This window comes from Phyllobates terribilis, unplaced genomic scaffold (assembly GCF_046119375.1).
Source record: "Phyllobates terribilis strain yellow unplaced genomic scaffold, ASM4611937v1 Scaffold_3__8_contigs__length_932513732, whole genome shotgun sequence".
NCBI lineage: Eukaryota > Metazoa > Chordata > Amphibia > Anura > Dendrobatidae > Phyllobates > Phyllobates terribilis.
Genome location: NW_027362763.1, coordinates 423,426,880 through 423,452,270, shown reverse-complemented (window position 1 = coordinate 423,452,270; position 25,391 = coordinate 423,426,880). Strand labels below are relative to the sequence as shown.

Sequence of the window (25,391 nt, the reverse complement as noted above, 5' to 3'; positions counted from 1 at the left end):
CTCATCCTCCTAGCAGTAATAATAATAATAATAATATTTTTTTTATTTTTATAGCGCCAACATATTCCGCAGCACTTTACAAATTTTATGGGGGACTTATACAGACAATACAGAATAAGCATATCTCATATCGAAAGGAGTGAGGGCCCTGCTCGCAAGCTTATAGTCTATGAGGAAATGGGGGAGACACAAAAGATAGAAAAGTAAGAAAGAAAAGTAAGAAAAGGTCTGGAGGTAGTGATATGTTCCAACTTCAGCTCAGTTTGTAATATACTCAAATTTTTATTGCGTAAGCCATATAAATCTCCCATTGATTATTGTATGAGGTCACCCATCTGCACCATGCATTTTTTATTTTTGGAGATTTTCGTAAATCAAATCACAGAATGTTTGAATTTGTGGGGCCCTGCAAATTTCAGGAAATTTGACTCAAAGAAGTCCTTGGAACTATCCGCTCATCCTTACTTATAACCATGACTTGGGGACATCCACCACATCTAGAGAAAAGAGGAAGAGAACAAGGTCTTTATTGTCAACTGTTGGAGGCAGCAATCCTGGAAGTCATTATTGGCCTTTTAAAGATCCTTGTCACATGACTTTCATGGTGTTGACGAGGGGCAAATTCCCCAAAATTGCTGTCTCTTCTCTTTTTTGGTAATGATTCTGTTTGGCTTTATTTCATAAATTGCATTGCAATGTTCTCTAACAAGAGATCAATCCTGGGAAAGTAACTTGGTTTATTTATTTTGTAGCCCGCACTATAATACAGAAATCTGATTACTATAGAAAACTATTCCACTTTCATCTTCACTAATTTAAGAATATTATATTTTTAATAATGGCTCAGTCACAATGGGATGCAAAATCTGCAGGTGCTCCGAACTATTGAATGGAGTGAACAAACAATAGGTTTCTGTCTGAACACAGAATAAAAGCACAAGAGGACTGGTTCTGATATAAATGTAGGATTACAGGATTTGTGCGGAGAAAATACTTTTGGCTTTTTATAGTAACAAATATGAATATGTACACATCAAAGAATAGAAAACAATGTATATTTTTACAAAGGCTATGTCTTTATTGGCTTATTATAGGTTTTAAGTGAACAATGGAAAATAGTAAAGTACAATGAGCCTCAAATATCACTAAGATGTAACTTTAGAACTAGAACAATTACTTTTTCTAGAAGAGTTTTAATATGCTAATAACAGAACAGTTTTATGGGTAGAATGGTGGCTCAGTGGTTAGCAGTGAAATTTTATTTGCAGTGCTTAAATCCCATGAAAGAAAACAGCTGGAGTTTGTATGTTCTCCCTGTGTTTGCGTGGGTCTCCTCAGAGTACTTCAGTTTCTTCTCATACTCCAAATATAAACTTGATAGGAAATTTAGGCTGTGATCACCAATGGAGACAGTGATGACAGTTATTAAAGTCACAGTATGCAAACAACGCCCTAATTCTGACGGCGCAGCCAAAAGCCTCCCTATTATGAAAGCAAAATTCATGATAAAGTCACAACCTTATGATGCACACTGACCTCTAGGGCCTGGAAGCTGCCAGAAATCTTGTAGATGCGGCGCATTTCGGCGTAGAGAGTACCGGATGGCAAGCAGCACGGCGATGGAGAGGTGAATAATATTTATTTATTTTTTAACCACTACTCGCCTCTGCTTGCTGTCAAGTCCTCTTCTTTCCTCTGCTGGGTGCCACATCTCTGGACTCTTCACTATAGGTGAGGAATTTTGGCCGTGCCCAGTCTGGAGCTCACTGCAAGGCATAATGTTGAAATGAGTTAAGAGGCCTGAGAGGCGGCATGCCACGGTGAAAAGAAGGGAATGGGACGCTGAGCGCTGAAGTGAGCGTCAGGCTTTATTTGAACATCAGACCTTCATACATAGGGGTTGTACATAGGACGAATGTTCGGAAGTCAGTGACTGCCTGTATGTGCAATTAGTGCATTGTTTATGGGTTAACCTAACAAAGAAAGCATGAATGCGACCATACCTTAATGCAAAAAATCAAAGACTTTATTGAAAAATGTATAAAACATTCTAAAAATGCAATACGAGGAATCCATTCAATATAGCAAAACTGGAAGAGAGAAAGGGCAGGGCAGCTAGAAACCCCAATGAATGGTAAAATGCTGAGGAGCATTTATAAGATATGTAGAAGATTAGTTAAACATATGTATAAAAAATGGTGCGGTAATTATCAATGAATGGCACCAATTAAAGTGTAGGAGAATCAAGGTGCTCAGCCAGCCTTATGCGCATTTCACACAGCGTGCTTCATCAGGGTATGTATGGTGTATTTACTTTTGTATTACTCTTTGGTGCATTGTTCTGTATAGTCACAGTAATGCTTTCCTTGTTAGCTTATATCTATAACATGTTGCATGTCACCTATATTTAAACAAGTGACTACAGTGTCTTGCGAAAGTATTCACCTCCTTGGCTTTTTACCTATTTTTTTACATTACAACTTGTGTTTAAATATTTTTGTAATATGATTTTTGTGTGATGCCTAGTCTAAGTTGGTGAAGTGAAGCGTGAAAAATATAGACAAAAATTTAATTTATGGGTTAAAATAAATAAAAATTGGCATGTGCATATGTATTCACCCATTTTGCGGTGAAGCCCCTAAATTTCTGGTGCAAACAATTACCTTTATAAGTCACATGCTTAGTGAACAGAAGTCCACCTGTGTGCAATCTAAGTGTTACATGGTCAGTCAGTATATACACACCTTTTCTGAAAGGCCACAGAGACTGCAACACAATTAAGCAAAGAGGCAACACTAACGAAACAACACCATGAAGGCCAAGGAGATCTCCAAACAAGCCGGTTGTTGAGAAGTCAGGGTTGGGTTATGAAAAAATAAACCAATCTCTGATGTTCTCAAATAGCATCATCAAATTCCATTATCATCAAATGGAAAGAATGTGGTAACACAACAAACCTGCCAATGGAGGGCCAGCCACCAAAACTCTCAGCTCTGGCAAGGAGGGCATTAATCAGAGAGGAAGCACAAAAGTAAACCTGAAGGAGCTGCAGAGTTCCCAAGCAGAGACCGGAGTATCTGTCCATATGACTACAATAAGTTGTACACTCCATAGAGGTGGCCTTTAAGGAAGAGTAAAGAGTACCGGATGGCTCTGCACCACCAAATTCAGCACATGTGTCAAGCAAGGGATGTGCGTTAAATCGGTTAGGCCCAGAGTTGCTTCGAGATTTTGCACGTTATCGCACACCACCAGGCAGGGCTTGAGGTTTATCAGCACCAACCAAACATCTGTTTGTTATTTGATCCCCATCCACAGCCACTGCGCGTTGTTGGATATTTCCCACAAATATATAATTTTCAAAACAGCCTGCTGTAGTTCCGCCCTGACTGAGCTGAAGTTGGTCATGCAGGTGTTACGTTGACAGGATGAGGAGGCGGATGAGGAGGCAACATGAACAGGGAAATATCCATTAAACCTCAGTGGTGGTAGGAAATGGCCAAAACTCTTTCCGCCTCAGGCCCAGCCGCCACTACATTTACCCAGTGGGTAGTTAGAGAGATATTACCTCCCTTATCAAATAGTTAAATGACTTATCTGATTTATCCTCTGCAAGACTAAAGGCCCCATCACACATAGCGACGCTACAATGATCCCGACAACGATACGACCTGTCAGGGATCGTTGCTGCGTCGCTATGTGGTCGCTGGTGAGCTGTCAAACAGGCAGTCTCACCAGCGATCAGGGAGCAGCGACATCGTGGAAAGGATCGTTCCACGATGTCCTGCTCCTGGTTAGCAGCCTGCTGCTGAAGCAGGAGCAGGCTGGTAACTAAGATAAACATCGGGTTACTAGGGGCACACGCTCTCCTAGTAACCCGCTGTTTATCATGGTTACTACTCTGCTACCGTGAGCGGTAACCTCCCGCTCATCGTAGCAGGCTCGTAACCATGATAAACATCGGGTTACTAGGGGCACACGCGCACATAGTAACCCGCTGTTTATCATGGTTACGGGCCTGCTACGATGAGCAGGAGGTTACCGCTCACGGTTGCAGAGTAGTAACCATGATAAACAGCGGGTTACTAGGAGCGCGTGTGCCCCTAGTAACCCGCTGTTTATCATGGTTACCAGCCTGATCGTTGGTCCCGCTGGTCACACACAGCGATGTGTGCTGACCAGCGGGAGGGCAACGACCAAAAAATGGTCCAGGACACTTTGCAGCGATCAGCGACCTCACAGCAGGGGCCTGATCGCTGCAAAGTGTCACACATAGCGACATCCCTGGTGAGGTCGCTGTTGCGTCACCAAAACCGTGACTCAGCAGCGATCTCGCTAGCGATCTCTTTATGTGTGAAGGGGCCTTAACTTACAGAATAAGTCTTGCAGAGATTGGACAGTACTCATTTCAATTCCCCCAATTTAAGCCGCAAGGGTAGGGTCCTTTCAACCCTGTACCTGTATGTCACTTTTTATTATTATTATTTATTTATATACCACTAGTGTTGAGCGAGCATGCTCGACACTGCTCGGTACTTGCCCGAGCATCTCACTACTCGGGATGTTCGGCGAGCACTGAGCATTTTTGGGTTATTCGGGCGGGAGCTCGGGTCTCCGCCCTGCATGTTTGGCGCTCTTTACAGAGCCAATGAACATGCAGGGATTGCCAGCCAGTCACTGTAATGCCGCAGCCATGTTGGTTGTGGGCATTACAGTGATTGGCTGGCCGCAGAGCGTCACCTCGAGTATTTAAAAACGGGCGCCGCCATCTTGGACACAGTCGCTCCAGATCAGAAAGTGTAGGGAGTGTGCTGCTGAGCTAGGGAGAGATTTATACTGCGAAATAGGTAGTGTAGGGTCTCTAAAGCCTGCAAAATCAAACAAACAGTCCTTCTGAGGACTAATATCCATCCCAGATATCAGGCTGGCAGGCAGTCTGTATAGGAGACGTAGTGGTTATACCAGCAAACACTGCACTACAGTCCTGTGCGCTGCTGCTCAAATTGCTAGACTTAGCCCCAGGTTTCAGGGTGGCCAGGAAAAATCCTTTTTTTTTTCATCTAAATCCTCTTTTTTTTTTTTTCCCCTCTGTCAGACTGTACAAATACCCGTCTTATTAACCTTTTGGGATTCCTCCCCCCCCCCCCAAAAAAAAAATGAGTGTGTCTGTGAATTTTCAGACACAAATATATCTGTTTAAAAGAGTCTGGTGTAGGCCAGATAACTAGAACTGTGGTTTTGCAGTTCCACGGTTCAAATCTTTGTATTATCCACTTTTTTGCCTTTTTTCCATAAAAAAAACAGTTTGAGTGTCTCGCTGACTGTTCAGACACCAATATATCTGTTTAACAGATTCTGGTGTAGGCCAGAGTACTAGAACTGTGGTTTTCCTCTTCCACGGTTCAAATCCCCTTTTTATTACCCTTTTGTCATTGATAGTGGGAGTGTAAGCTATTTTACTTCATTTACAATGGTCAAGGCGCGTGGCAAGGGACGTGGAACTGGACGTTCTGGTGATGGTGCGTGTAGAGGACGGGGCCGTGGCCAAGGTGAAAATGTGACACAACCAACAGCCACATCTTCTCGCTCCCAGTTCTTGACCGAATTACTAGGGAAGCACACAACAACACCACTATTGCGAACTGATCAGTGTGAACAGGTTATTAATTGGATAGCAGATAATACTTCCAGTCACCTGGGCACCACCACCTCTGGTCTATCTTCCACACGGTCAAGTCTTAGTAGCCGTGAGTCTCGACCGCATACTCCTCCTCACCCTGATGCTCCTTCCTCCCACCATGCCGAGTGTCATCAGACAGCAACTGATCCCACACTTGGACACTCTGAAGAGCTCTTCACTGGTCCATTTCCATATTTGGGCCCCTCGCCTGCTCTGCTTGAAGTGGTGGAAGAGGAGATCCCATGTAGCGATGGCCAAATATTTGAACAGCCACGGTCACAGGAAGGCGACGCTGGCAATTTGTCACAAGAGGTGGACGATGACGAGACACAATTGCCACGAAGTGAGGAGGAGGACCGTGGTGCAGAAGTGGAAGAGGAGGAGGTGGTGGATGATCTGGTAACTGACCCAATGTGGCAGGAGGACACACAGAGTGAGGCCAGCAGCACACAGGGGGAGGGATGCAGAGTACCCCAACAGGCAGGAAGAAGCAGTGTGCCGGCCGCAGACAGAAGGCGGGCAACCGTTCCCCGTAACACCAACACGAGGGACATTGCCAGTACAACCGGTAGGTCTTCCAGAGTCTGGAATTTTTTTAAAGACTCTGCTGATAACGCCAAAAAGGCCATTTGTACCACCTGCCAGGCCAGCATCAGCAGGGGTGACTAAACTACCAGCCTGACCACCACCAGCATGATCAGGCATATGTCAGCAAAGCACCCGACTTTGTGGGGCGAACCCCAGGGTCCACGACCAGTGTCAGTGGGTGTCACCACTGCTTGTTCCGCTATTGTGCGTGTAAGAGAACCCCCTGTTGTGCGTGCAAGGCAATCCCCTGTCCATACTGCATGAAAAGATGCCCCCTCCTCTCAGTCTTCACTTGTTATGGCAGTTTCTCAAGAAACAGCATCAACGTCCACGTCCACGTCCCACCGCAGCGTTCAATTGTCCACCCCACAGGCCACAGTCCTAAATTCGCACATTTCAGGACTGCTTGCGTTGGAAATGCTGCCTTTTAGACTGGTAGAGATAGAATCCTTCCGCAACCTTATGGCGGTGGCCATCCCTCAGTACTCGGTCCTCAGTGCCCGATGTGCCATCCCCGCACTACACAAGCACGTGTCCCAAAACATTTGTCGTGCCCTCAATTACGCAGTTACTGGGAGAGTCCAACTGACAACGGACACATGGACAAGTGCTTGTGGCCAGGGACGGTACATCTCCCTGACGGCACACTGGGTAAACATAATGGAAGCCGAGACCCAGCCAGACCTTGGGATGGAACACATCCTCCCCACACCGAGGATTGTGGGCCCTATGTCAGTCAGAGTTGCCCCCACAGGGTACAGCTCCTGCGCATCATCCTCCTCATGTTCAGCATCCATCTCAGATATCACCACATCAGTTACAAGCTGGAAGCACTGCAGTACTGCCGCAGCCAAGCGGCAACAGGCTGTGCTGAAACTCATAAGCTTAGGTGATAAACCTCACACGGCTTGTGAGTTGTGGACAGCTGTAAAAGAGCAGGCAGATCTGTGGCTGAGACCGCTGAACCTACATCCAGGCATGGTCGTGTGTGACAATGGCCGTAACCTGGTGGCGGCTCTGAGGCGAGGCGAGATCACACACGTACCATGCCTGGCTCATGTGCTTAACCTCGTGGTTTAGCAGTTTCTTAAATCGTACCCCGAGTTGACAGATCTGCTTGTCAAAGTACGCCGCCTGTCAGCTCATTTTCAGAAGTACAGCTTCTGCTGTCCTTGCTGTGTTGCAGCAGCGTTTACAGCTTCCAGCACACCGACTTAAACACATGCTAAAAAGAAAGAAAGAAATGTTTATTAAATGGAAAGAGGGAGGCATATCTAAAGAAGATTATAATGCAGTCTGCAGATCCTGCAGGGCACATATCAGGTTAGCTAAAGCTGACAATGAATTAAGGCTTGCAAGAGATGTCAAAAGCAATAAAAAAGGATTTTGGGGGTATGTCAAAAGTAAAAGAAAAGTCAAAGATGCTATAGGATTTTTACAGGATGAAAATGGAGAAATGGTAAGAGAGGATGTTGAGAAGGCCGAACTTTTTAATTCCTATTTTGCATCTGTTTTCTCTCAGAAAGAAAATGTAACATCAACTGATCTTCACTGTCCTTTTAAAGGAATAGAGGAATCCAAGTTATCTGTAAACAGAGAGATTGTGAGGGAATATTTAGCTAACATAAATGAGTTCAAGTCTCCAGGTCCAGATGAATTACACCCCAGAGTACTGAAGGAGATCGTAGAAGAAATTTTAGAACCACTCTCCATAATCTTTGAAAATTCTTGGAGAACAGGAGAAGTCCCAGAAGACTGGAGAAGAGCAAATGTTGTTCCTATCTTCAAAAAGGGGAAGAAGGTGGACCCAGGGAACTATAGGCCGGTGAGTCTGACTTCTATACCAGGTAAGATCTTTGAACAAATTATTAAACAACATGTATGTAAGTACCTGGATAAGAATGAAGTGATTAACCAGAGTCAGCATGGGTTTGTAACTAACAAGTCATGTCAGACTAACTTAATTTCCTTCTATGACAGAATCACTGACTGGGTGGATCAGGGAAATGCTGTAGATATAGTATATCTTGACTTCAGCAAAGCATTTGACAAAGTATCTCAAACCATCCTTATTGAAAAAATGACCAAGTATGCAATGGACCAGGCAACTGTTAGGTGGATACATAACTGGCTTAGTGATCGGACTCAAAGGGTGGTTGTAAATGGCTTCACATCCAGCTGGATGAATGTCTCAAGTGGGGTACCACAGGGCTCCGTCCTGGGACCTGTATTGTTCAACATCTTTATCAATGATTTAGATGAAGGAATTGAGGGTAAACTGATTAAATTTGCTGATGACACAAAGCTAGGAGGGATAGCTAATACTAGAGAAGAGAGAGAGAGGATTCAAAAAGACCTAAAAAAACTGGAGCAGTGGGCAGCAACCAACAGAATGGTTTTTAACAGGGAAAAATGCAAAGTACTACATCTGGGCAATAAAAATGAAAAAAGCATATACAGAATGGGAGGAATAGAGCTAAGCAACAGTACATGTGAAAAAGACTTAGGTATACTAATAGATCATAGACTGAACATGAGTCAACAGTGTGATGCAGCAGCAAAAAAGGCAAATACAATTCTGGGATGTATTAACAGAAGCATACAGTCTAGATCACGTGAAGTCATTATCGGTCTTTACTCCTCTTTGGTCAGACCTCATCTGGAATACTGTGTACAGTTTTGGGCACCACATTTTAAAAAAGACATAGACAAACTGGAGCAAGTTCAGAGAAAAGAGACCAGAATGGTGACTGGTCTGCAAACCATGTCCTATGAGGAACGGTTGCAGGATTTGGGAATGTTTAGCTTGCAAAAAAGAAGACCGAGAGGAGACTTAATAGCTGTTTACAAATATGTCAAGGGCTGTCACATTGTAGAAGGATCATCTTTATTCTCATTTGCAGAAGGAAAGACTAGAAGCAATGGGATGAAACTAAATGGGAGGAGACACAGATTAGATATTAGAAAAAACTTTTTGACAGTTAGGGTGATTAATGAGTGGAACAGGCTGCCACGAGAGGTGGTGAGTTCCCCTTCAATGGACGTCTTCAAACAGAGGCTGGACAGACATCTGTCTGAGATGATTTAGTGAATCCTGCTTTGAGTAGGGGGTTGGACCAGATGACCCAGGAGGTCCCTTCCAACTCTACCATTCTATGATTCTATGATTCTATGACTGGTGTGTGATGTCCCCACACGTTGGAACTCTACCCTCCACGTGTTGCAAAGGGTTTGTGAGCAGAAGAGAGCAGTTGTGTACCAGCTGCAGCAAGGCCGTCGATATTCAGGTTAGACTCCACACATAAGACCTCAGGAGTGGACCTGGATGTCTGACATATGTACCATCCTGACAAACTTTGAGGAGTCCACCAAGATGGTGAGTGGCGATGATGCCATCAGCATCCCACTCGTCTGTCTTTTGCAACGCTCTTTGCAGAGAATTAAAGAGGAGGCATTGCAGCCAGAGTATGATGAGATGGATCAAGAAGCCGTAGCGGGCGATTACACACAGCCCAGCCTCATCCCATCCCAATGTGCATTGGGGGACAATGAGGGAGAGGAGGAGGAAGAACAGGAGCTGCTATCATGCACTGTAGACGGTAGTACCTGTACGACTGTCATACCTTCGGTTCAGCGTGGGTGGCCTGAGGACAGGGGGGAGGAGGAGAGCATGGTCAGTCGTCATCTTGGTGAGGACACAGAAGTCTTGCCCGTTACCAGTCTGGCACGCATGGCTGACTTTATGTTACATGGCCTTAACCGTGACCCTCGCGTTGTCAAAATGTTGGGTGACAGTCATTACTGGTTGGTGATACTTTTAGACCCCCGCTACAAGGAGAACTTTCACTCTCTTATTCCTGAGGTGGAGAGGTCTACAAAAATGGGGCAGTACCAGAATGCCCTTACTGCAAAACTGTTAAAAAAATTCCCATCTGAACACGCTAGCAGCAGAGGTCACAGTTCGTTGCCCAACCAAGGCGTACAAGCGAGAGAGATGCAACTCCAATCCAGCAGAGGCAGGGGAGCACTGTCAACGTTCTGGGACAGTTTTCTGAGACCTGCCCAGCTTACAGGCCCTGAGGCGCGGGGTACTCTCACAAGGAGTGGAAAGTTTCAAAAGATGTTGAGGGAGTACCTTGCCGACCTTACCAGCATCCTCCATGATTACTCTGAGCCTTTTAATTATTGGGTATCCAAGCTGGACACTTGGAAAGAACTCTCTCTGTTTGCCTTGGAGGTCCTGGCCTGCCCTGCCCTAGTGTGTTATCGGAGCGTGCTTTTAGTGCCGCTGGGGAAATTATAACTGATAAGCGCACTCGCCTGTCAACTGACAATGCTGACAAGCAGACCCTTATCAAAATGAACAAGGGCTGGATTGGGCCAGACTTCTCATCACCACCAAATGACAGCAGAGTAACATAAAGTCAAATACACTGTGTTATTTCGGGAGGTGTATTCCCATGCACCGCTTCACACCCACACATGGGTATACGCTTCCTCATTTCGGCTGTTTTTTGCTCTTCTCCTTATCCTCATCCTCCACCACCACTATACCACCAGGGTGACCATGGTCCGTGTTGCCAGCATTGCAAGTTCTTCTGTCCTAATTTTTGGCAGCTTTTGCTTGGAAGGCATAGGCAAAGACTATGGGAGACCCACTCCCCGCTAATGGGAATAATGTTTTTAATATGCTGTACTGCATGGCTCTTGCAAGGGGCATTTAAATCATCTTGTTAAGCTACTGTGACCTCCACGTCTTTTCCAAGGGTCATTGATATTGTCTTTTTATTCCACTGGGACCTCCACCACTCATCCAAGGGGCATTAATATTGTCTTTTTATTCCACTGTGACCTCCACGTCTCTTCCAAGGGGCATTAAAACCGTCTTGTTAAACCACTCTGAACTCCACGTCTCTTCCAAGGGGCATTAAAACCGTCTTGTTAAGCTACTGTGACCTCCACGTCTCTTCCAAGGGGTATTAAAACCGTCTTGTTAAACCACTCTGAACTTCACATCTCTTCCAAGGGGTATTAAAACCGTTTTGTTAAGCTACTGTGACCTCCACGTCTTTTCCAAGGGGCATTAAAACCGTCTTGTTAAATCACTCTGAACTCCCCGTCTCTTCCAAGGGGCATTAAAACCGTCTTGTTAAGCTACTGTGACCTCCATGTCTCTTCCAAGGGTCATTGATATTGTCTTTTAATTCCACTGGGACCTCCACCACTCTTCCAAGGGGCATTGATATTGTCTTTTTATTCCACTGGGACCTCCACGTCTCTTCCAAGGGGCATTAAACCGTCTTGTTAAGCTACTGTGACCTCCATGTCTCTTCCAAGGGTCATTGATATTGTCTTTTTATTCCACTGGGACCTCCACCACTCTTCCAAGGGGCATTGGTATTGTCTTTTTATTCCACAGCGACCTCCACCACTCTTCCAAGGGGCATTGTTATTGTCTTTTTATTCCACTGGGACCTCCACCACTTTTCCAAGGGGATCTGATATTGTATTTTTATTCCACTGGGACCTCCACGTCTATTCCAAGGGGCATTTAAACCGTCTTGTTAAACCACTCTGAACTCCACGTCTCTTCCAAGGGGCATTAAAACCATCTTGTTAAGCTACTGTGACCTCCACGTCTCTTCCAAGGGGCATTAAAACCGTTTTGTTAAACCACTCTGAACTCCACGTCTCTTCCAAGGGGCATTAAAACCATCTTGTTATGCTACTGTGACCTCCACGTCTCTTCCAAGGGGCATTAAAACCGTCTTGTTAAACCACTCTGAACTCCACGTCTCTTCCAAGGGGCATTAAAACCGTCTTGTTAAGGTACTGTGTCCTCCACGTCTCTTCCAAGGGGCATTAAAACCGTCTTGTTAAACCACTCTGAACTCCACGTCTCTTCCAAGGGGCATTAAAACCGTCTTGTTAAGCTACTGTGACCTCCACGTCTCTTGCAAGGGGCATTAAAACCGTCTTGTTAAACCACTCTGAACTCCACGTCTCTTCCAAGGGGCATTAAAACTGTCTTGTTAAGCTACTGTGACCTCCACGTCTCTTCCAAGGGGCATTAAAACCGTCTTGTTAAACCACTCTGAACTCCACAGCTCTTCCAAGGGGCATTGAAATGTTGTTTTTAATTACCTCTAACCTCCACGAATCTTCCAACGGGCATTGCATTTCCTCCTAATTTTAGTCAGCTTTTGCTTTTCAATGCATAGGCGAACACTAAGGGAGACCCACTCCCCAATAATGGGTAGAAGGTTTTTAGTACGCTGTAATCCACATCTGTTTCAAGGGGCATTGCAGTTCCTCATAATTTTTGGAAAGCCTTCCATTCACTGCTTAGGCCAACAGTGTACAGGAGACCCAGTTGCTATAAATGGAAAAAAACTGTTTATTTAAGGCCCTCTGACCTCCATGTCACTTCCTAGGGGCATTGGAGTGCCTCAAAATTTTTGGTAGGCATTGCACTCACTGTATGCCCTATAACTGTGTTGCCGAACCGCTCCTTTTGGTACAAAAACATATCCTACAAGACATGTGTGGTTGACTGGCCTGATATTGATGTGAATGGTCCCTGTTCCTCCTGCTCTTTCTCCTTTGCCACCACCTCATCCATCATTCATCACCTGAAGCTTTGTTTTAACGGGAGTCATAAAACTGGGATAGTTAGGAGCAGGAAAACATCCAGCAATCCTCGGAGTAGGTAGGATGTGCACCAAAGCGCTGACCACCTCAGGCCTAGCTGCTACTACATACATGCGCTTGCATTCCAAGGAACAGAAAGCTAAGGAGATGGATGGCCTCATGATCATGAATAATTTACCCATTGTGTTGGGGGCCGACCACTGCTGCTGTCTACCTTCTGAACTTTATGTTGAAGCCTGATTGACCTAGGACCCGCAATCCTCTATGTCTGGAGGACGTGTTGCATCCCAGTGTCCAACTGTGTCCCGGCTTCCACAATATTAACCCAGTGTGAAATCGTCAGTGAGATGGACCATCCCTGGCCACATTCACTTGTCTACGTGTTTGTGGTTAGGCTGTCCTTCCCACTAAATGCACTGGGGATGGCACAGGTAATGTTTTGGTATGCACATTTGTGTATAAGGCAGACCGGGACAAATAGGGGCGGCTGGGGACCGTTTATAGACACCCAGCCGCCCTCAGGCGGCTGGGGATCGTTTGTGGGCACCCGGCCGCAGGGCGGCTGGGGACCGAGTATGGACACCCCCTGGCGGCTGGGGTCCAAGCATGGACACCCGGCCGCCGGGCAGCAGGGGACTGAGTATGGATACCAGGCCGCCGACGAAGCCATGACGTGGTGGCCAGATTCTGCCTCCACATGCCTAAAAGGTCCAATTTCAAGTGCAATCAAGCAAGCAGTATGGTATTGCAGAATGGGGGTGTGTGGGTGGCAGGCTGCATACTTGCGCTTGCATTGCAAGGAATGGGGGAGGTACAATTGAACACTGCCCTGGGACAAGGACTTGAACGGGGATAGTTGCAAGTCTGCAACAACAGGTGCAGGGCGGGAGGCATCTTCTCATGTGCCATGAACAGGGAGTTGGCGTGCACACACTACAGCGGAATAGGCTGTCCTTCCCACTAAATGCACTGGGGAGGGCACAGGTAATGTTTTGGTATGCGCGCTTGTGTATAAGGCACATCGGGACAAGTAGGGGTGGCTGGGGACCGAGTATGGACACCTGGCCGCCCCCTGGCGGCAGGGTGCCGAGTGTGGACACCCGGCCGCCGGGCAGCTGGGGACAGAGTATGGATACCAGGTCGCCTACGCAGCCATGACATGGTGGCCGGCGTCTGCCTCCACAAGCCTAAAATGCCTCATTTCAAGTGCAAGCAAGCTAGCAGTATGGTATTGCAGCCTGGGGGTGGGTGGTTGGCAGGCTGCACACTTACGCTTGCATTGCAAGAAAAAAAAGCAGATGCTAACTTCTATCATCATCATCATCATGGTCCTCACCTTGGCACTCTCAACTCCCCTGATGGAGATGCCAGGGCCCACCAGAGGAGTCTGGTTGTCTGGTGGGCTCGTCTAATGCTGCCCTAAAGCAGGCCAGGCTAAGAAATGTGTGGGGAAGGTTACCGGGACAAATAGTGGCAGCTGGGGACTGAGTATGGAGACCTCGCTGCCGAAGCAGCCATGAGGTAGTGGCTAGCTTTGGCCTCCTCCAAACTAAAAGGCTCCATTTCAAGTGCAAGCTAGCAGTATAGTATTGCAGCCTGCGGGTGGGTGGGTGGTTGGCTGCATATTTGCGCTTGCATTGCAAGAAATGGGGGAGGTACAATTGAACACTGCCCTGGGACAAGGACTTGCACGGGGATAGTTGCAAGTCTGCATCTTGTGATGCGGCAAGGATCACTTCTGATGGACACACTTTTAGGCAGTGACCTGGGTGTCAGATATGCTTCCAGGGGTCTTCCCCATGCTGTTCCCATGTCTTTTCAGCACTGAATGCATGTGTCACACAGCACATGGCCAGATAAGTTTGTAAAATATTAAAATGACATTTCCCGGTGAATGCATAAAAAATGCTACTTGTGAACATAGCCCAAGGTGTGGAGGAGTATTTTTGTTTTTGGTTATTTATTTTACCTTATACACAAGTCTTTACCCTGGAAAGGATGTTCCTTAACATATTTCACAGGAAAACTGTTTCAGTTTCGTTTTTGAACGTTTTATTGTGAGCCCGTAAAAGTGGCTTAATACCTCTGACCACGTTGTTGAGAGCAGTGACCTGGGGGTCATAAATGCTTCCTGGGGTGAGCCCCATGCTGTCCCCATGTCAATTGAGAACTGTCACTATCGTTTTGGGCAGTTTTTAGGCTTTCTACAGACTGCCGGGGGTGCCGCCGCAAAAATGCTCGGGTCTCCCATAGACTAACATTGGGCTCGTTGATTGGGTTGAGCACCCGAGTATCACGGTGAGTTCGCTCGAACTGCGAGCACCCGAGCATTTTAGTGCTCGTTCAACACTATATACCACCATTGATTCCATGGTGCTGTACATGGGAAGGGGTTACATACAAAATACAGATATCATTTACAGTAAACAAATTAACAATGATAGACTGGTTAAGAGGAAAGAGTACCCTACCCTTGCGGGCTTACATTCTACAGCATAATGGGGAAGGAGATAGTAGGTTCAGGGGTTGAAGCTGCTCTGGTGTTGTTGAGGTGGCAGCGGGGTCATTGCAGGCTGTTAGCTGTTCTGAAGACATGGGTTTTCAAGTTCCGATTGAAAGTTCTGAATGTAGGGGATAATCAGATTTGTTGGGCCACAGAATTCTACAGGATGAGAGATACTCTAGAGAAGTCTTGCGGACAGACTGGAGAGGTGTGATGATGCGATGGGGGGACGATAAATTCCTAGACCCCACATGGAGCCAAGGCCATATGAGTGATGTGGGCAATTCAGAGGAAGAGGTGGTGGTCACGCTGCCCCAGCTGCACAGCAAAAGAGGGAGCAGGGTGCTTATTCATTGTAATTTCTATTTGTGTTTTGTATGTAACCCCTCCTCATGTAAAACACCATGGAATCAATGGTGCTCTAAAAAGAAATAATAATAATAATAATAATAATCATAAAAAAAATCATGATGTTCCACCCAGTCTTCACCACTGCCCTCCTTACCGGTGTACACACAGCAGAAAGCTGCAGCAGTTTGCATCTGTGTTTCATTATTAGCATCATCAGTGATGATGAGATAAGATTGGGCATCTTATTTACCGTTGGCGGAATTTGCTATTAATAATTATCGCCAAGAGTCCACTGGCAGGTCACCTTTCTTTGGTGCATACTGTTTTCATCCACAGTTTGGTACCTTTAGTGGGGGAGGGGATTCGGGAGTTCCTGAGGAAGAACGTTTTTCTTTGTCGCTCTCTTCTGTGTAGCGGGGGGATGTCCAGAATAATTTGAAGATCATGGAAGACAAGTACAAACGTATGGCTGACAGGAAACGCTCTTCAGCTCCGGACTTAAGTGTGAATGACTTTGTGTGGTTGTGTATCAGGCATATCAAGTTGAAGTTTCCATCCTGGAAGCTGGGACCTAGATTTATTGGTCCCTATAAAATAACCGCCGTCATTAACCCAGCATCGTTTCGTCTTGAGTTTCTGCAGGCTCTTAAAATCCACAATGTGTTTCACAGGTCTCTGCCCAAGATATATGTGGTACCACATGAGTCCTCCCCCTGTTGCACCCCCAATCATGGTTGATGGCAATTTGGAGTTCCAAATTTCGAGGATTGTGAATTCTCATCTTCAGCAACGTTCCCTTCAGTACTTGGTGCACTGCAGGGGTTATGGTCCAGAGGAAAGGATGTGTGTTTCAGCATCGGAGGTGAATGCCCCTAGACTGGTTCGTTCTTTCCATGTCTCTCATTCAGAGAAACCTGGTCCTGAGTGTTTGGAGGCCACTCGTAGAAGGGAGGGCACTGTCCCGGGTGTGTCAGGTTTGACTGACAGTCATTCTGGATTTGGCTGTCCTAGATCCTAGAAGGTCGCTGCGCTTGGCTTTGCAGACACCTTCTTGATTCTTTCATCTCTGTAGTGTAGTGGTATCTTTCTCTCGCTAGGACCCAGCAGTGGTATCCACCTTCTGCTGCTAATTGACACACCCTTTCTTGATATATAAAAACACTCAGTGTCTATAGAGAGTTGCTGGTGATAGTACTATTTTCCACTGCTTAAGCCTGGGGTACTAGCAGTTGGCTAGTTTCTTCTTGGATTTTCTTGGTGGATTATTGTCTTCTTCTCTCTGGTATCTTCTCAAACTAAGTATTTCCCCTTGTCTGTTTTCATTGTTTGTCTTTAGTTGCAGTGGGGGCTGACTAGTGCTCACCCTTTCCCCTCCCTATCTAGGGCCTAGCTCCACGGACAGTTAGGGATAAGGTATCCTGCTCGGCGATAGGTGCGGAACCTATTTAGAGACGGTACTGTGTTGTAAGATCTGCCTAAGGGTCTCCACTCTCCATTTCCCTAGTTGTTGTGCTTCCCATCTTTTCCTATCATTGTACACTTGGTCCTCCCCTCATCTAGCGTGACAAAGGTGTTTCATTTTGGTGAGTGTAGCGGGCACAAATCGATCACGCCCTCTCTCTCCCTGCAGCAGCTACATCACCACCACCAGCAACATGGTCATATCTCCTCATTGTTTTCAACCCCAAAAATTACAGAGTATTACAAGTCCTGTATAAAGAGAGAGAGAGTGGCGAGCATTATTAGTCTCTGTTATTTTAAGTCATTTCCCTATCCACATTTGTTTACAGGGCATTTGTCCTGCTCTTACCCCTGTTTAGCTTCCTTTTTCAGCCCCGTAGCCCTTTTTCCCCCATTTTACAGCCTTTTTTTAAGCACCAAAGTTCGGTTCCCCATTGACTTCTATTGGGTTCGGGTTTGATGTCAAGTTCAAACCAAACTTTTAACTCTAGTTCATCCAAATCCAGCGAACCCGAACATCCACGGGTTCGCTCATCACAAGTTAGGTCCATCAAGTTCAACCTTTCTCCACCAGTTTTACTATTTGTTTGTTTACCTGCTTTTTGAGGATTGATTGGCATGACACAGGATTCATGGTAGAGCTTAACTTTTCTTCTCTGGGCAATCATCCTTCCAGATGTCAGAGAGAATAACTTTAGCACAGTCCTCTGCAGTCCAATCCTTGTACTACCTGCAGAATGTCAGTCTGTCTTTGATGTTTTGCTTGGAAAAAAGAGGCTATTTTATTGCCCTTTTTGACACAAGGTCAGCCTCCAAAACCTTATGCCTAATTTTGTGTGCAAATACACTGACACCCGCCTTCCTGTGCAAGCTCTGCACTGGTATTAAACCAATACTGTTGTAGCTGAATCTTCTCAAGAAAACAGTCCTGGCTTCTGCTGGACTTTTTTGAGTCCCACTCAGAAGCCTTCTTCACAGCAATTGTAACTCATGATAATCCAATAAATGGTTGGTTTACATCTGCAATTCTTCTGATCACTGTTCATAACAATCCAGAGATTATGCAAATTGCCACTACAAGCTCTGAAGTAGAAAAACTTTGTGAAAAATAAAATCTGTGTGAGTCTCAAAACTTTTCGCCATGACTGTATATTGAATAATCATTGACTTATTTCACAAGCAATAGTTTGACTAAAATTGCAACCAAAATGATAGTAATAAAATAGCTGCATGTTAATTATTGAAGTAAAGGGCGGACATACCATTGGTGCTACCTGTGTAGTCACACAGGTGCCCAAGAGGTAAGGGGGCCCACTTCCACCTTAAAGACACATTATTGGACAGCAAAGGACCTGCACAAAGCCCTCCTGCAGATAGCCCTCCTCTGTGTTCACCCCTGTTTGAACTTATTGGGGCTAATTTAATCAAGTCTGGCATAACACATGTTTGCGCTACGCCAGTCTTGCTGTACTAGAAAAAGCAAAATACTTTAAGAGGCACAAACCACTTAATGAATTTGGCACCTCTTCTGAGTGGCGTGTGCCTCCGTGTGCTATGACAGAAATGCTATTCCAGTAAGGGACTAGAGTAGAATTTCTGGTAAACAAAACACCAGCATTTTTGATTATTTTGATGGGCAGGCATAGCCACGCCCACGTCCCACCATGGCTAATTCAAACTGACAAAAGCCCTTTATATATCCATAAAACACTCTGATGGGATACTGGCTGTCAAATATTTTCTATCAATGACAACTATTGAACCGTGGTTGAGAGATTTTTTGATTTTCGCCCTGAACTTCACTCTTAACAATTTCTTCCTATCTAAGGAGACCCTCTACTTACAGTTCCAGGGTACAGCCATAGGGGCAGCTTTCGCGCCAACCTGTGCCAACCTGTTCCTGTGGCTGTGGGAGAGGGAATGTTTTTTGACATACCCTGTGAAACGTGGAAAAGGTGTTGTGCAGGTCGAGATTCATTGATGATATTCTCTTCATATACAGAATGCTTCAAAACAAGTTGAGATCACACAACTTAAACCAATCCCACAACACTTTAAGATACTGTAGTACACAACTCTAAACTGAAACTGTTGCAAGTGATAGGAATTGATCGAGTGATCACTGATCAAAAAGGGGAAGACTGGAAGAAAAGTTTATCCCAATTAGAGGCGAAATGGATCTGGAAACTTGATACGGTAAGTCCTAAGGGCCTAAACAAAGTCCTGGGTTGTCCCTTTTTTATGATAAGGAGGTATTCTTCTTTTTAGCTATATATGTTTTTTTGTTTGGATTCATCATTATATATTTTTAATTGTAGGCCATGGATTGGATGGATATCTACCTTCTAATGTTCACCATCATTTTTCACCTGGATGCAGGAGTCATTAACTTGATCAAGTGAATGCTCCATCTATTAAGGTGTACATACGTATTACTTATCTTCGAGGCAGTGTTCAGACATTATTCTTTGAGATGGGATCCGTTTTACTGTAATTGCTGGCACGAATAGTGCCCCATAATTTTGTTTAGATCTTATATAGATTTGTTTAGAAATTGCACTTCATTTAGCCTGTTTATAAAATTATTAAACAGATTGCGACCCGCATAATAAATCATGTGGGTAAGGGGTCTCCACAAAAGATTGGACCCCGTTACCACATAGCCTACTCAAAACAATACATAGAAATTGGGAGAACAGTTGAGTAGAATAGCATAGAAAAACTTTATTGTATAAATATTAAAAGACAGTACATCACTTTAGTAACAATGACATATAGATAGGACAAGCGGACATATAATCCCTCATATTGCATATAAATAGGTCTAAACAGAAGGTTCACCCCGAGGGTCAGAACATGGTGCTAAAATTAAGACAGGGAGAGGGACATGTAGTTGAAATAATTAGGAATCACTCCCATGTGGGTTGTATACTCCCAAAAGTCCCAAAAATCATCTTGCACCAGACTCACCCGGATAGAGAGAGACCCCAGACCTGCAAAAGGGGGTGCAGGGATAGGACGCAGGGTTAGAAAAAGCCTTTTTATGTTCTTTTATGCATAGACTTCTGTGTTAATTTCCATTCCAGGTGCAGTAGCTCTTTTAGCCATTTACCGTATTTTTCGGACTATAAGACGCACCGGACCATAAGTTGCATCCCAAATTTTGGGGTGGAAAATAGGAAAAAAAATATTTTTTATAAGATGGGGGTCCGTCTTATAGTCTGAATAGGTAGCTTACCTGGAGGGTGGTGGAGCGGGGATCACAGGAGACAGGGTCCTTCAGGAAGCCGGCCCTGACGCTGGTAGACTGGGGCTGGGGGCCTGGTGGCTGGTGCTGTGGGCCTGGTGCTGGTGGCTGGCACTGGGGGCTTGGGGCCTGGGTGCCTGGCACTGGTGGCCTGGGTGCCTGGCACTGGTGGCCTGGCGGCCTGGCACTGGTGGGCTGGGGGCCTGGTGACCTTGTAACTGGTGCTGGGGGCCTGAGTGCCTGGCACTGGTGACCTGAGGCTGGGGTCCTGGTTGCTGGGTGCTTGGGGCCTGGGTGCCTTGCACTGGTGGCTGGCGCTGGGGACCTGGTACTGGGACCAGTGTTTTGCTGTGAGCGGTGCAGCGGAGGGTGTGAGCAGCTTCCGGTGCGCGCGCCCATCTTTCTGAAGCTGTGATCTACAGGAAAATGGCCCCGGCCCCCCGGCAGATATCGAACCACCTCACCTCCTCTTCTGCTGCCGCCTGCTGCTGCCGATGCCGCCGCCACCACCTTCCTGATGGCCTTGCGATCCCACTCCACCACCACTGGTAAGTTACTTTTGGATCATAAGACACATCCCCCCATTTTCCTCCCAAATTTGGGGGGAAAAAAGTGTGTCTTATGGTTCGAAAAATGCGGTAATTATTTTTGACGATATGAGAACATGGCATGCAATTTTGCTTGCATTATGTGGTGCAACGTCTCATTGGCTATCTGATGACGCTTCATATACATGCTGTCCCTAAGCCTACTACGTCTTGAATGTGCAGCAATATACTGGGAATGCCCACATTTCCATGGTGTGGTGTCCCCGTGGGGATGTGCATGTGCGCCCCCTCCTTCCTTGGGAGGGTGTGACTGTGCATCACTGGACGCCTTACCTGCATTTTTGATAGATCCCCAGCACAGCATTAAAACATCCCTCTGGACGTGCCCCTCTGATTTTTATTCAGGGGTGTGAGGCACTTGGTATGCCCATTAGTGATGAGCGAGCGTGCTCACCAATGCTCGGTACTCGCCTCCCTGCCTGTTTGGCGCTCCTTAGAGAGCCAATGAACATGCAGGGATCGCCTGCCACACACTGTAATGCCATGTTATGTTGGTTGTGGCATTAAAGTCATTGGCTGGCCGCACAGCGTCATCGGGTCTATATAAGACCTGGCACCACCATGCTCATCACAGTCTAGCCCGGAAACAGGCAGTGTAGGGAGAGATGCTGCTGAGCTAGGGAGATATTTGGTTGTTTATTAGTTAGTGTAGGTGTACCACAACATCTATATATATTCAAATGAACTAACAGTCCTTCTGAGGACTAATCCAGCTGCATATTTTCAGTGATGAAAGGTGATAGCAGGAGTTAGGCAGGCAGCTGCAGTGTATAATACAGCACAAGAAGCTCCATTCCAGTTCTGTCTGCTGCTGCTGTTACAGATATTTCTTCAAATAGTCAAAGGTATCAGGGGCCAGGGATAATTATTTTTTTTATCTTAATCCTGATTATTTGCTTAAAAAGCAATCCAGAGAGCACTGTTTTTCTGCTCCATTTGTTGTTGCCCCAGCAGAATACAGCCAGATTCTTTCCATATTATAGCGATAAAAATCCAGAAATTTGTAGTGAACGTGGAAAATATTTGCATCCATTTAAATTTTGTTGCAGTGTGTCAGCGAAGTTATTGACACCAGGTCGCTGTGAAAAATAGTAACCTACAGGCCAGCTATTTAAAACTGTGGTTTTCCATCACACATATCACATATAAGTTTGCTCCAAATTCAGCCATTTCTGGCCTCCATTTAAATTTTGCTGCAGTGTGTCAGTAAAATTATTGACACCAGGTCGCTGTGAAAAATAGTAACCTACAGGCCAGCTATTTAAAACTGTGGTTTTCCATCACATGTATCACATGTAAGTTCACTCCAAATTCAGCCGTTTCTGGCCTCCATTTAAATTTTGTTGCAGTGTGTCAGTGAAGTTATTGACACGAGGTCGCTGTGAAAAATAGTAACCTACAGGTCAGCTATTTAAAACTGTGGTTTTCCGTCACACCTATCACATATAAGTTTGCTTTAAATTCAGCCATTTCTGGCCTCCATTAAAATTTTGTTGCAGTGTGTCAGTGAAGTTATTGACACAAGTTCGCTGTGAAAAATAGTAACCTACAGGCCAGTTATTTAAAACTGTGGTTTTCCGTCACACGTATGTGTAGCACCCCGAGGGCTCGGCTGCTACAGGGGTATTGCACCTCAAACCAGAGGTGTGATATTCCACTCCCGGGTAAGGAGGGAGTGTGGACCAGGACTCGGTAGGCTGCATGCACCACACACACCCCATTTCCGAGTGACAGCTCAACGGTGCTCCCACTAGACAGAAGTGCAGGCACGACAGCATCTGTCCCTGGCTGGAGTGTGGAGGGGAAAGTACACGCAGTGGTGTAGGAGCAGATAGGGGTGGGTCTCTGGGCATAGGTAGGAGCCCATTGGTTGCTAGTCACCTGGGCTCACACATAGAGGGAGGTATATAAGGTGGGTACCATCTTAGGACAGTGTTCAGTTCAGTCAGGAGTTCAGCCAGAGAGGGCTGACAGGGAGCTGTGGCTCAGTCTGGGCCCAGCTACAGAGGCAGGCCTGGAGTGGAGGCCAGAAACAGCAGAAAGAGAGAGGAGAAGGAACAGAAAGGAAAGTAAGGAAGGAACTGGAACAGAGGAGAAAGGAAGCAAGGAACACAGAGAAAGGCCCAGAGACGCGAGTAAAGAAGGAACCCCATATGCCCAGGAGATACAGGGTGAAGGGTTGGCAGAGCAGGGTACCGGAACCCAAATTGGTGGAGGCAACAAATTCCTCAGCCAAAGACCGGAGGTTGTTACCACATCTTGGTGCGACCCCTCACTAAATCCACCAGGAAAGCATACCGCATAGGGTCAGGGAAACCGGAGATAGGTTTTGCCAATAGAAGGCCCGAGGGAGCTGGACAAAGGTGGGTCACTGGTGGGGACGGCCAGAGAAAGGAAAGGAAGGGAGCCCTGTGCCACGCTCTGGAATTGCCTGGGAGTTGGTCGAGTCCCTTGCCTGGTGGACGCAGCACGGCTTGGGCAGTCATCGCCTGCAGGATTGACACGAATAACAACTGTGAGTAAAGCATCGGAAACTGCAACCGCACGTCTCTGTGTTTCATCGCCGCACCAGCACCATTAGTACTGGGACGCTCACACCATCACTCCCACCATCTTCCACACTAGCTGCCCTGAGGCAATACTTCTCCCGTGGGGAGTTATCCCATTCTTGGCTGCGCATATAACATCAGCCTCAGCGGTCTGCAGCGCAGCGGCGGTCCCCACTGACCGCAATCCATGGGTGGCGTAGTCGGACAATTACAACACAAATAGACTGCCACTGGTTTGACCACCCTTAGCCACGGACCGGGTCGCCGCCACACGGAGACTACAACCCCCAGCATCCCGCAAGAGGCCCGGTTCCGGGTTCCCCACGCGGCCCAGGGGGCGAGTCATATGACATATCACTGTGGTTCAAATCCAGCCATTTGTAGTGAACATGGAAAATATTGTCCTCCATTTAAAATGGGTAAAGCGCGTGGCAAGGGAAGGGGAACTGGACGTGATGGTGATGGTGCATGCAGAGACCAAGGCCGTGGGCAAGCTGAAATTGTGCCACAACAAACACCCACATCTTGTCGCTCGACCTTCCTGTCCCAATTGATAGGGGAACGCACAACACCACTATTGAACACAGAGCAGTGTGAAAAGGTTATTGGTTGGATAGCAGATAATGCTTTCAGTCACTTAGCCACCACCACCCTGTCTTCCACACGGTCAAGTCTCAGTAGCCGTGAGTCTGGACTGCATATTCCTCACCCTGATCCTCCTTCCTCCCACAATGCCGAGTGCCCGGAGAAAACTCATCCCACACTTGGACACTCCGAAGAGCTGTTCACTTTTCCATTTATAGATTCGGGCCTCTCACCCGGTCCACTTGAAGTGGGGCAAGAGGAGTTTGCATGTAGCGATGCCCAAATATTTGAGCAGCCACGGTCACATGAAGGCGATGGTGGAAAACTGTCACAAGAGATGGATGATGATGAGACACAATTGCCAGAAAGTCAGGAGGAGGACCAGGGTGCGGAAGTGGAAGACGAGGTGGTGGATGATATAGTAACTGACCCAACCTGGCAGGGGGACACACAGAGTGAGGACAGCAGCACACAGGGGGAGGGAGGCGTAGCACCACAAGAGGCAGGAAGAAGCAGTGTGGTGGTCACAGGCTCAAGGCAGGAAAGCACTCCTCGTAATGCCAACAAGATGAAAATTGCCAGTACAACTGTTAGGTCTTCCTGAGTCTGGTTGTTTTTCAAAGACTCTGCCGATAACCCCAAAAAGGCCATTTGCAATAACTGCCAGGACAGCATCAGCAGGGGTTGCAAAACTAGCAGCCTGACCACCACCAGCATGATCAGGCACATGGCAGCAAAGCACCCGACTAAGTGGGCCGAACTCCAGAGTCCAGCAACAGTGTCTGCGGGTGACACCACTGCTTGTTCCGCTGTTGTGCATGCACGCCAATACCCTGTCCATGGCGCATGCCAAGATGCCTCCCGCCCTTCACCTGTCGTTGAACACTCTCAACTAGCACCATCAGCAAGCACATCCACGTCCTTGTCCCAGCGCAGCGCTCAGTTGTCCCTACCTCAGTCTTTGGAATGCAAGCGCAAATACGCAGCTAACGCCCCACAGGCCACACTATCAAATTCACACATTTTGCGAATGCTTGCGCTCGAAATGTTGCCTTTTAGGCTTGTGGAGACGAAAGCTTTCCACAACCTGATGGCGGCGGCCATCCCTTGGTACTCGGTCCCCAGCCGCCATTATTTCTCCCGGTGTGCCGCCCCAGCATTACAGAAG

General features: G+C 46.5%; 1 long non-coding RNA gene across 1 annotated transcript in view; it reads right to left on the bottom strand.

Moving 5' to 3' along the window:
• Positions 1-1,236: 1,236 nt before the first annotated feature.
• Positions 1,237-25,391, bottom strand: part of LOC141258151 (uncharacterized) — a 125,252-nt gene continuing 101,097 nt past the window's right edge. The window contains exon 3 of the long non-coding RNA XR_012318212.1: positions 1,237-1,766. This is a non-coding gene — a long non-coding RNA (uncharacterized lncRNA). The remainder of the gene's footprint in view (positions 1,767-25,391) is intronic.